Genomic DNA, 12,883 nt, shown 5'->3' on the forward strand with positions numbered 1-12,883 from the left:
TACACACCTTCTGGGTTTGCCCTTGTGTTCCTGGTGTGTGTGTGTGTGTGTGTGTGTGTGTGTGTGTGTGTGGTCAGCTAGTTTTCCTTGCCTCAGCGTGTTGCAGCTATCGGGACATTAAAACCGCAGGTCCGAAGTCCTCCACCGCACGGAGCAGCCACTGATGTCCTGAGAGCCGAAGGCTCTGTCCTCAGGCCACATGGCCAGCTCATGGCAGACTGTCCCGTTTCTCGCCCCTTCCTCCCAGCTGCCTGTTCCAACCTGTCACCTCCTGTTCCAGCAGGAGTCCTCCACCCCTGACGGTTCCTCCTGCACTGGCTCCGCCAGCCGCTCTCCTTGGCTTTGAAGTCCACCGAATTCCCTTCTCGGTAATTTAGAACCAAAAGCAACACTCGCCTTGTTCCAGAGATTTTCTCGTTATCGTTCCTTGAATATTATTGTTCTGTTGACCTGGGTATTTAAGGTTTGATGGTGTTTGAACACACGCCTCTGAGCCCTGCCACCAATCATTTCAAGGAACGCGTTTGGGGGAGGAGGAGCGGCCAGGACTTTCAGGGTACTCATAGGTAGCACCTCGTTTTGCTATTTTCCTATCTGAGAAATGAGAACAGAAAAAAATGAAAACACTCTGGCCAGGTAGCTCACTTGGTTAGAGTGATGTCCTGATGCGCCAAGGTTGCAGGTTCAATTTCCGGTCAGAGCCCATATAAGAATCAACCAATGGATGTATGAATAAGTGGAACCACAAACTGATGTCTTTTCTCTCTGTGTCTTTCTCATCCCACCCCCCTTCTCTCTCTATTAAAAGTCAATTAAAAAGAAAAGAAACTATCAACTATGAAAAATTTCAAACCTACAGAGCTGAGAGACCTGCCCAGCGAAGCCCACATGCCCGTCGCCCACTTTGGGCAGCTGCCCGCTCCTGGCCAGTCCGTGTGCTCGGCTCTCTCTCACCTGAGGTCGGTTTGGAGCAAACTCCAGACCGGAGAGCAAGGTCGGTAGGGGACCTTTGCCCGACACCCTCAGGCCATGGCTCCTCTGGGGGCTTCTTGTTCTCCAGAAGGATCCTCAGCTCTCCCACCAGCAGGGCAGGTACTGCCCTGACCTCAGAGTTTGCTCAGTCCCGTGGGTGCCCCAGGAGGCCGGCTCTGCCCCCAAGAGCTGATGGAGGGCGTTGTCCCCCTCCAGGTGCAGGGACACCGTGTAGGTGACTAGAAAGTGGCTGGGTTGGGAGCAGATGTACCAGGAGAGCCCTGGTCGGGACTTCCCCTTGGGTCTGTCCGGTGCTTCCCAGCACACCGCCGCCCGACCCGCGGACACATGTGGGACAGCCTCGCCACAGCACACCAGGGCCCGCCTTCCCGCCGGTGCTCCGCCCGGAGGCACTGAGCCCACCCAATAAGTCTTCCTGAGTGAATGAGTGGGCGTGACTGCAGGGTGGGCAGGAGAACCACCTCCACTTATGTTCGGAGATTCTACGAGGGACCTAGCTGGTGGGGAACGGAGCCAGCGGTCAGACGCGGGTCCATCGGGCTGAGACCCGAGGCCTCGAAAGCAGCACCAGATTGAAGGGCCCGGGTGACGGCCACGCAGAGTCCGAGCCAGGCCACTGTGGCGATGCCCTGGGTGAGCCTGCCCCGGGCTCAGAGCAGTGGGCCTCCCGGGCTGTGGGCAGCCCCACGTCCACACCTCAGCCCTGCCGCAGACTCGGCTGTGGGACGATGTTGCGTGAAGTGTGGACTCCACCCAGCGGTGGAGTCCAGCGGCCGTGGGTCCCCACGCCAGCTCAGTGTCCTGCGGCGCCAATGGCGGGGTGGGGGGACTCGCCTCACAGGGTAGTCCACCCAGTCGCATGGCAAGTGTCGTGCGGGCTCCACGGCGCCTGCCTTCGAGGAGCTTAAGGGGCCCTGACGGGTACAAAGGACGACCATGGAGAGCTCCACCCCCGGTAGGAAGGATCAGCTTTCATGAGTCAGAATTCCTTCTCCCGTGAATGCAGATTCCCGGTCAAAACGGCAGAAGCCCCAGGTGGGATCTGTGGGCTCCCAGCAGGACAGCCTGGCAGGTCCTGCAGCCCTGGCGGACCCGGGCCACCTCTGTGCTACTGGGAGTTTGCTGGGCTCCCGTCACCGCCAGCCTGGCCGCCGGCAGGAGGAGAAGCCTCCCTTTCCATGTGTCCCAGGGCTGCTGGCTCCTCGGCCATGTGGCCACCCCAGTCCCTGTCCCTGGGGTCTGGTTGGCCGGGCCTGATTGTACCTCCTCCCCATGGTGAGTGGACAGATGTGCAGCCCCACGGGACCCACGTGGACTGGGCATTTGTATTTCTAAACTGAAATGTAACACAGGCAACATTTTAGACAGGGTAGCAGTCCTCTTGATTGCCTACCTGAAGCCCATCTCCTCTTCTTCTATCTAACAAAGACCCGATTTGGGGTGTGGGGCCCTGGACTATAATGTCCCTTTTTCCAGACCCGCTTGCCATTAAGGGGAGACATGTGACCCATGCTGGCCTGAGCAGTGTTGTCAAAAATCCCAGGAATAGTGCATATTCTCCCATGAAAACACAAAACTTTGAGAAGAAGTGCCTTGTGGTTCTTTCCAATTTTAGTACCTGGAATGTGGGCACAATGCATGGAGAAGCAGCAGCCATTTTGTAGCTAAGGGGATATAAGTCTCAAGCTAAGAATGGCCGAGCAGGAGGAGCAAACCAGTCCGAGTGCCAGTGAGCACTGCCGGCCAAGCAACCACTCCAGCCCCGCACTGCGTACCACAGCTTTCTGCGCTGTGGGACGTGACCTCCTTCATGCTCTCGGCCTCATTGACAAGGTTTTCTATTACTTGGGCCAGTCACACTATCATGTCTTAAATCAGACTGGGGAAAGAAAGTGGCAAAGTCATGGACAGGCATCTTCCACTCTCAAGTGACCGGGAATTAATTTTCTAGGAATCGACAGGGGAATACTTGATCGGTTTCTGTCATCTAGCAATTCATTTCACTTAGCAGCGTGGCTTGATCCTTCAGTGAGAAAAGTCACTGGCGGATTCCATTCCAAATAGCTCCATATAAGGAAGGAAATTAAGGTTGGAATGCCTCCCATAAGGATTTGGAGACCGTATTGTGTGGGGCGTCCTCAGTGCAATACATACTTATCTGCCCTTCCGGGGCTGGCTAGCAACTATTTATGGCAACAATAAAACAAAGAAACCATGACATTCATGTTTCTTAGAATAATAATTTCACTATTTTTTCTTTAAATCAGAAACATTCATTACAAAAATTTAAGAAAGAAAAATATAAAGCCTTAAGGACTAACCATCCAAAATCCCACCAGCAGAAGCTAGAAATACTATCCAGAGTTAATTTTTGCTGTAGATATAAAATCCAGGCCTCTCTTCATGTATCTGTCTATGGGTGGGGAAGAATCAGCTTGTCGATTTTTATTAAAAAATTGCTGAGATTTTGATTGGGACTGAGTGGAGTGTGCAGATCAGTTTGGGGAAAACTGATAACAATGCTGCCTCTTCTGATCTGTAAACACGCCGTCTCTCTCCACATGGGTTCTTCGATCTCGGAGCAGTGTTCTGTAGCGTCCAACGGGCGGGTCTTACCCTTCTTTGGTCAGCCTCATCCCCGACCAATTAGTTTTCGGATGATATTGTAACAGGCCTTCTTATTTCAGTTCCCACTTACTTGTTGCTAGTATATACACATCCAGTGATTTTTGTTACCGACTTTAAATTCTGCAGCCTTGCTAAGCTCAGCTGTTAGTGCCAGTAGGTTTTCGTAGATTTCTCAGGATTTTGTACCCACATACCGATCTGTAAGGACATGATTTAGTTGTTTGTACGAGTGCTGTTCCCTGCCTTGTTGCTCTGAGTGGACTCTCCGGGGCAGTGGGGACTGGGAGCGGCGGAAACAGACGCCCTGGCCTCGCTCCCGAACCGAGGGAGAAAGACTCCGTCCGTCCACCGCTCAGCACGGTTCTAGCTGCTGTTTTCTTCGTGGATGCCTTTCATCAGTGAGCAGCTTCCCTCCGAGTCCCAGTCTGCTGAGAGTTTCTGGCAGGGGAGTGTGTTGCGTTGTGCGAATCTTCTTCTCTGCACCTGTTGAGACGGTCGCATGGATTTTCTTTTTTAATCCACTAATACAGAGAATTAGGTTGATTTCTTTCCAAAATGTTAGCCCACCTGGCATTTCTGCAATAACCTCCACATGCTCGCGATGTCTTATCTTTGCTGTGCGTTATTGGAATCCAATTTCTAAAATATTGGTAAGATTTGGGGGGGCCTATATTCAGGAGGTTTGTAGAGAGATATTATTAACCTTATTTTATTGTTGAGAAAACCATGGTGCAAAATGGTGTATCCTCATGGATTAAATGAATAAACCAAATAGCGATATAAGTAAATAGTGTGTAAAAGGTACGGCCACCAGCATCTGTAACAGCGCATCCTCAGTGATGCCCGTTGGGGGAACACTGGGTGCTGGACCCTCTGCCGAGCCATGGCCCTTGGCCCTGTAGCCCCTGCCTGAGGGGGTGCGGGGGCGACAAGGTCAGACCTCTCCTCTCTCACCTTCTGGAGGCCAGTTCAGGAGCTACCCCAAGCTTAGGTCGTTAGGAGTGAAGAGTCTTCCCTCCTTTCTCCATGAAAAGACACAGAAATGGTCCTGGAAGCCTGGAACCTGGCTGGTGATCCTTTCAATGAACCAACACCGAGGTACTGAAGGCCCGCTCTGTGCTCGGTGCTCTTCAAAGTCTGGGGGTTCAACGGCACCAAAGGGGACCCGGTGCTTGTCCTCAGAGACCTCACATTCTGTGACTGATGGAGGGACACCTCCAGGTCAATGTCAGGACGACGGGGAGCAAGTCTGGGCACACAGGTGTGAGGCGCGCCTGGCACCTCCCTGCGCGAGCCCCTGCCCGGCTGGGTTTTCTTCGACTGTCTCTTTCTCAACTAAGCTTTTTCTGACAAGTAATGTTGAGATCCGTTCAGAGTGGTTGGAAATCTAATGCGGTGAACTATTCCAGCAAGGGAGGGTCTCTCCCAGGCTGTGGGGGCGCCGCAGTTACTTCATTTGGTGCTTCCGGGGAAGCAAAAGTAGGGGTGGAGGGGGGACCCAAGGAACGGGGTCTGGCAGTGATTAACTATGGGCGGTGCCTACAGGCCCAGGACACCTCCTGTCGCCTACAGTGGCCAGGGTCTCAAGGGGAGAAAAAAAAAAATCACACCGCAAGGGAAAGAAAACCATGCTAAAAGCAAAATTTGGAGTGGTTGGTCTGGGAATGCCCCAGGTTCAGACACCCTGAGATTTGCATTTGACTCCAGCCTGGTGTTGCTGGAGAGAACCGCCTGGCTTCTCTGCGGCAACCCCCCCCCCCCCGCCTCCGCTCGGCGTTTGCTTGAGCTTCCTGGGTGGCGCGCTGGCGGTGATGTCCTGAATACCACGAGTGAGGCTGAACATATGTGAACCTTTCCTAATCCTGCTAATCTTCCTTCAAAAACCTTTCTCAAAGTGTAGGCAACATCCAGATTGTAAAGAGAGAGCGGAGCGAGCCTGAGCATTTTAATGACAAATCATCCTTGTCCACGGGGGGAGGAGGTGGACGCTCAGCCGGAGCCGGAGCCGGGCCTGGCTGGCGGCAGGTGGAAATGCTGCCCCTGTTCCCCAGGGGCGGCTCGGGCCCACCGACCGCAGAAAGAAGTCGACTTTGCTTCTTAACTGGGACTTTGCAGCCCCTGAGGCCGTGACGGGGTCTTTAGTTCTGACACAGAATCCCCAGCCTCACAGTGGTGGGGGGCTGTCCTGTTGATCCGTTCTCCGCGGGCGGCTCAGTTTGACCGCTGTCAACTCCAGCCAGCCTGCCCAACCCCTGCAGGGTTGTTCAGCGAGAAATCTCCAGCACGAAACTGCAAAAGCCACTTTAAAAATAAATAAATAAACACACTATTTTTTAAAGGTATTTATTTATTTATTTATTTATTTATTTATTTATTTGAGAGGAGGAAGGGAGGGAGGGAGAAAGAGAGCGAGAGAAACATCCACGTGTGGTTGCCTCTTGTGTGGCCCCCCCACTGGGACCTGGCCCACAACCCAGCCGTGAGCCCTGACTGGGACTGGAACCGATGACACTTTGGTTTGCAACCCGCGCTCAATCCACTGAGCCACAGCAGCCAGGGCGCAAGCCACTTTTGACCCATTCGGTCAGTCACAGCACCGTCTCCATACTCCGCACGAATCTTTTTGGTTTTTGCATTTCAGTTGCATTTTTACCTTGCAATAATAAAGCATAACATACTAAAAATGTTGCCTATTTTCTTCCATCTTCAGTATTAAAATGGCTACATGGAAATTCACCAGTTCTGATACGTATTTTTAAATGCATGCTGATAGATTGTATTGTGACAGCTGTCCTAACAAAATTGTCTCAAATAAAGTTAAAGACAACTAAGTGTGACTAGAGCCTCCTTACAGAAAAAAAGTTCAGCCAACCCAATACGTGACAGATGTTGGGTATCCTGCACACAGAGCCTCTCTGATTTACACACGTGTGTCAGTTACCTTAATCTCTCTTCTTCTCTTGACGTGTGAGATTCTGCTGCGTAACCCTGGAAGGGCCACCGCTCTGCAGGGCTGTTTTCTGTAGAGCAGAGAAGAGCGACCAGGGCGCCTGGAACGGTGACAACTGGAACCTTCCAAGCCTTGTCGGCGGACCCGGGAAACCAGTCAGGGTTCCTGTATTTTCACCCAGGTGGACGGTTTCCCGTTTTTGCCAGGACTAAGGACTTGAGTTTCTGCCTCTGCCTGGAACTGCGGTTCTACCAAGCTCTCTTGGTCTCAGGCCATTTCTGTGGCTCCCCACTGCCCCCCGATTTGGGTGGCAGCCACAGCACTGGTCCTTGTGTCGAGTTCCTTGGGTGACTCCCAGTCCAGCCTCGTGCTACCCTGTCCACTGCTAAGTTCGCACCTTGTCAAAAGACACCAAATCCCGGAGCGTGGGGCCTGGCTTCCTGATCCGCCATGAAAGCCTACACACACGGAGAAACGTGGGAAATCGTCGGGAGAGGGGGCGCCAGGGGCCTGAAGGTCGGGAGGTCCGAGTCCTGACCTGGACTGTTCTTTTCACTGACTCTGAGCAAGGTATTTATTGACAAGGCACCCACCAGTAAAATGAAGATTATGGTGGATCTTTAGGAGAATCATGTAGTATAAAACATATAAAAATACTTCCTAGAATCCAGAGTAAAACCGTGTGACATCAGCCCCACGTGGAGCTCACTCGCACACACGCTGCAGTCGTTTTGGAGGAGAGACGACCCCAGTTGGGAGCCAGGTTGTAGGTGGAAACGTAGACGCCAGACGATGAAGGCGCACGAAGGCACCGAGGGCGAGGCATTGCTTTTCCCGGCTGTGGGCGGGGCCGGGACAGGACCCAGATTCCAGGGCCAGCCTGGTAAACACCTGCAGGAAGTGGGGAGGAGGGAGGGAGGGGGAGGGGGGGCAACTGTGATGCTTGATATCTCCGGGCTTTTTGAAGAGTGTAAAATGCAATCCTAGAAGAATATTAAGTGAAATGATTCCATATTAAAATGTCTCTCGGACAATAAACATTGTATATTTTTATAGTTGTCAGTAGCTTTCCTATACTTGCCAACTTTATTTTTTTTTATTGTAAAAATAATCCTGGAATTGTCCTACATATTTTTTAAAAGATTTTATTCATTTATCTTTAGAGGGGAAGGGAAGGAGAGAGGGAGAGAAACATCAGAGTGTGGTTGCCTCTCGTGCGTCCCCTGCTGGGATCTGGCCTGCAACCCAGGCATGTGCCCTGACTGGGAATCGAACAGAGATCCTCTGGTTCCCAGGCCGGCGCTCAATCCACTGAGCCGCACCAGCCAGGGCTGTCCTACATATTTTTAAAATACGAGTCAATTAGGAAGTATATAAATTAAAAAGGAAGAGTCCCTTTTCTCTCACCATTAGGTCCTAAACTCCTGAGGAACACTCCGCTAATAGTTCGATAAATAAAACATCCTTTCATTTGTTTTATGATTTGCAGCCCACCTTATACCTGCTTCCCTGAAAGGAGACGAAGGTGCTTCTGAGAAATACATACGAATTCGGTGAAGACGGTTAAAAGAGAAATGGGAGATTATGGACGGAGGGGGAGGTGCACGATACAATCTGGGTGACCCTCATCAGCATGTTCCGTCATTCACTCCGCGTGTGTAGTGACTTTCCTGCCAGGCGCTTGGATTACCGAGTTAAACAAAGCAGAATCCCAGTGGGGGAATTGAAACGAGCGGGACCCAGTGCCAAACTCTGGCGCCTGCTCCTGGAGGCAGACGACCGACTCGGACCAGCTGGGGCGTGGCCTGGTGGGGTCGCTCCAAAAGTCACGCTGGAGTCCTGGCCCCCAGCACCTCCGCCGTGGCCCTGTTCGGGAGGAGGCCTTCAGAGAGGTCATCGAGTTACCGCGAGGTCAGTGGCGGCTCTTTAAAGAGGAAAATGTAGGCTTGCAGACGGGCCCCACGGAGAGAATGCCACGTGGGGAGACACGGGGGAGGCGACCGTCCACAGGCCGAGGGGAGAGGCCCGCCCCGGGGAGGAAGCAGCCCTGCCCACACCTTGACTTTGGACCCGCAGACTCCAGACCAAAACCGTCAGGTGTGTAAGCCACGCAGCCCGTGGTGCTCGGTCACCCTGACCTCAGTGAACTGTGCAGCTGCATGAAGGAGCCTCTGACGCACCGAGAGCAGGGAGACTGCACGTGGCGGCTCACATGGCAGCCACGTGACTGTGTTAAAGAGGCCAAGGCTGCACCAGCTGCGGGGGGGGGGGGCGGGGAGAAGAGGGGGATCGGCAGCAGCTGGGGTTGTTTTTTCTTGACCCTCAAAGCAAAGAAGAAAGCACCCGAGATCGGTGTAGTTTTAGGTGCTGACTGAACACACGCTTTTGCAACAGAATGCTGCTTTCTTAGACCCCAGTCTAAAAGAAAGGTTAGCAGTTAGTGTGGTGCCTCATACAAGCATACGAAAACAACGTGACCTGTACGTTTTCACCCAAAGTTCAAAACTAGTCTCACATCACACTTTCTCACGGCATTTCCTGGTTCAAAAAAACAATACCCAGAGCCTAAGGTGAAAACACCCTTCTGCGGTGGGGGGTGGGAGGGGCGTCCCGGGGGCGGGGTGGCCTCTTTCCTGTTCAGCACCCACGCGCTTCTCTTTATTATTTCAATCGATGGTTAACCGAACTTAAGTGATACTTCCAAAGCTTTTATTTTTAATCTACATTTTGTTTCCTTTATTGATGTCCTTAGTTTTCACATTTCTAATAATCTACCTCCTTATTTTAAGGTTTCAGACTTCTAGAAAAGGTGCAAAAGCAGTACCATGAATTCCTCTCTGGGCGTCATTCAAGTCCCCGGACACCGACGCTGAATCGCCCCCTGTCTGAGCGCAGTCGGGCCGCTGGGGAGGGAGCAGCCTCTCTCTTATCTTTTTAAAAATATTCTATTTCTTTATTTTTAGAGAGAGGGGAAGGGAAGGGGAAGAGTGGGAGAGAAACACCAATGTGTGGTTGCCTCTCATGTGTGCCCTGCTGGGAACTGGCCTGCAACCCAGGCATGTGCCCTGACTGGGAATCGAACTGGCGACCCTTTGCTTCACAGGCCCGTGCTCAATCCACTGAGCTACACCAGCCAGGGTAGGCCCCTCTTATCTTGACCTGACACTTTTCCGTGGTTGTGTTCAGAAGCTTCCTCGCGAATTAGGCATTATGTTTAAATTAATTTAATTTTGGATATACTTTTTAACTTTCAGACTTGATTGTTTGGAGGTCAAACGTAACGGTATATGGAACTTCTACATTGTGGCATTTACTAAACGTTTAAATGACAGAAATGTGTTGCCCGGTTTGTTCTTCTGGTTCTTTCTTATTTCCGTCTTACTCTCTTGGACTCTCGCGTTAGCTGTCTGAGTCCCGTTCTCTCCCGGTGCTGCCGCACTTGGCCGTACGCATCTTCTCGGTCTCCTTTTCCCCCGTGTGATTTTGGCTTTCGTGTTGTCCATCTTCTCACGCTGTTTCACGGACACGCACAGGTGAGATATTCTTAGGTTTCCAGTGCTGAGTGTGTCGTGGTCTCTATTTCCAGTCCCTGCTTTCTGTGGAAAATGCTGTGTCCCCCTCCACGACGGCAGCTGGGTGGCACACTGTGGGGCGAACCCTGCCCTGGGCTGTCCCTCACCAGTGCCCCGGGGACTGCAGTGACCAGCGGCTGGAGGGCCACCCAGGACCCACCCCAGGCCCTGACTGGGTGGGTTCCTAGAGGCAGCAGTTTCCAAACGGCCCCTGAAACGCGGCCGCAGCCTGTGTGCAGACACAGCTCTCCGGGGTGGGAGCCGCAGCACCAAGCAAGTCGGGGGCACACCAGCCCCACCCAGGCCTGCCCCTGGAGGTCACGTGAGTAAATCACACAAGGTCGGGGGAGGTGGTCAGGAAGTTGCAGGTTTGCTTGATTGTCACAGGGACCCCTCGAGGTGCACATGCTTGTCCCTGACGTGCCCATAAGGACACTGAGGCTTATGGTCAAGCAGTGCCCAGAATGGAGGGTTCAGGGTCCAAGTTCGCGTTCGGCTCTCGTCCCGCCTCCCCCCACGGCCCCACGAGGCCTCTTGGCGTGGGCGTGTCCTCTCCGCTTCCCTCTAAAAGCAGTTCTCTTGCCCTGTTCTAGAACCCAGAGTTGAAGGACTGCGCAAATCCATCTGACCGCAAGCAGAGCCCCCAAAGCACAGGACACCCCTGGGACCCTGTTTCAGGCAGGGCAGCCCCCAGCACCCCCAAAATTTCCCTTTCATTCCCCATCTTCCTTTTGCTGTGTCGTTCTCAGAGTAAACCTCGCACCCGGGAGGGTGAAGAAGCCCAAGTCGCCCCCGCCCTGCTCCCCTCTCCCTTCGCCTTGGTTCCCTGGAGTGGAGCCCTTTGGAAAGTCAGCCTCGATGAGTTCCAGCTCTTACACGTGGAGCCTGTGGGGACTGGCTACACCTCAGGTGACTGACCTCGCTCCTCGTGGACGGCCCGGTTCACTCCTGCCTTTCTGGTGCTTTCCTCTGCCTTCCACGAACCCCCAGGATGATCATGGCCACGCGGGACACGGGCAGTTATCTCTGTTTTTTTAAAATTTAAGCATCCATCAGCTCGGGCCGTCCTAACACAGCACCGTGGACCAGGAGCTGTGACTACAGATGTTCCTCTCTCCCCGACGGCAGGCCGCAGGTCCAAGGTCCAGGTGCCTGCAGGGCTGGGTCTCTGGAGGAGCAGCGTCCTCAGCCTGAGCTGACTGCAACCCCCGAACCCGAACCTGGGAGCGACAAGGAAGGGCCTCCCTGCAGGTGTCAGAGGGGCGCGACTCCGTTGACACCTTGGTCTTGGACCTCAGCCTCCAAAACAGGGAGAGAGAAGGTGCCTGTGGTTAATCCGCCCGGGCCCTTCGCCCCGGAGGCCCCAGGAAGCGAGTGCAGCACGGATGCCGGCCCTCGTTACGAGAAAGGTACTTGAGATGATTTAAAAGTAAATGACGGTAAACACAACAAGAAAGAAAATGAAAGAGGCGCGCGAACAGTCCCAGTAACAGAGCCAACAACCTCACGCTTTGCGGGCCCTTCAGCTCTGTTCTCATCCAAGTGTATAGTCACGACGGGGGAAACCAGGAGAGAAATGGAGAAAGGCATTATCAGTCTCAAAATTAGTAAGCAGCACGTCCTTGGGCCCGAGACAGAGAAGCCAACGTGGGGGAGGGGCTGGCCGCACAGGTGTGCTGCCCCTGGGGAAGCCGCTCTGGGCTCCCCTCCCGTGAGACAACGAGGGGGCTAATGTGTCACCCGAGTGGTGGGGACCCGGCACCAGACTCAACACTAACAGCTGGGCTGGGTCCCCCAACCCCTGCAGGAGGCAAAAGAATGCTCTCCGTGTGGTTCGAGGCCACTGCTGTCAGCTCCCTGTGCACCCGGAGGAGGGAGGGAGCAGAGGGTGCCCCGGGCCACGCTCCCCGGAACATCCGTGTCCCCACAGGCCAGCTGCCAGGTGACCTCTGGTCCTGACCTGAGGATGGGAGAGGTCGGTGGGCTGTGGGAGGGATGGGGGTGGTGAACACAGGATGGGTTTGCAGAGTAAAACTTCAAAAGAAATGGGGTGCTAGAGAACAGCAGGAGTTCAAAAAGATCACCAGCCAGGAAAACAAAGTCCTAGAGAAATGAAGATAGCCAAGCTGAAACTACACAAGTACGTATTGTTAAAAACCGTTTTTCATGCAGGTTCCAGTTCTAGTCCAGCACCTCGGGGCTCACTCTAGCCTCCTGCCGGATCATCCTGGTGAACCTGTTCTCTGGCTGGGAGAAACCGGTGCCCCACTGCTCTCCACCTGTTTGCCGATTTGCTGCACAGTCAACTTCTACACTCAATGGAGCCTGTTTCCAAACCCCTCTGGCTACTTCCCGGCCTCCACCGCCTCGCCCCACTCCCCGGGCCCTGGGCCTTGGACACAGGGCACAGTGCAGATGCCCCCCGAATGCTGGAGGGGCGGGAAGATGGGCGGGGAAGCGCTGGGATTCCAGGGGACCCCATGTCGGTTGCAGAAGGACACCCGTGGTTTCAATCACAGGACACGGTCGGCAGCTCCAGTTTGCTGGGTGAGTCCTCGGGCCCCAACCAGATTGAGTCTCGGATTGAGTCTCGGTTTGCGTGGAATGACCCCACTCCTGCCCCGTTCTCTGTCGGGTGGACTCCCAGTCACGGATGGAGACGTGGCTATTTATCGTCGCCAAGGTGTCACCTCCTCCCGGTGGCTCCCGACGCCCTGCGTGCTTCCCTACGGCAGAAAGA

The sequence above is a fragment of the Artibeus jamaicensis genome, unplaced genomic scaffold, assembly GCF_021234435.1.
Source record: "Artibeus jamaicensis isolate MK-2021 breed Jamaican fruit bat unplaced genomic scaffold, CSHL_Jam_final scaffold_474, whole genome shotgun sequence".
NCBI lineage: Eukaryota > Metazoa > Chordata > Mammalia > Chiroptera > Phyllostomidae > Artibeus > Artibeus jamaicensis.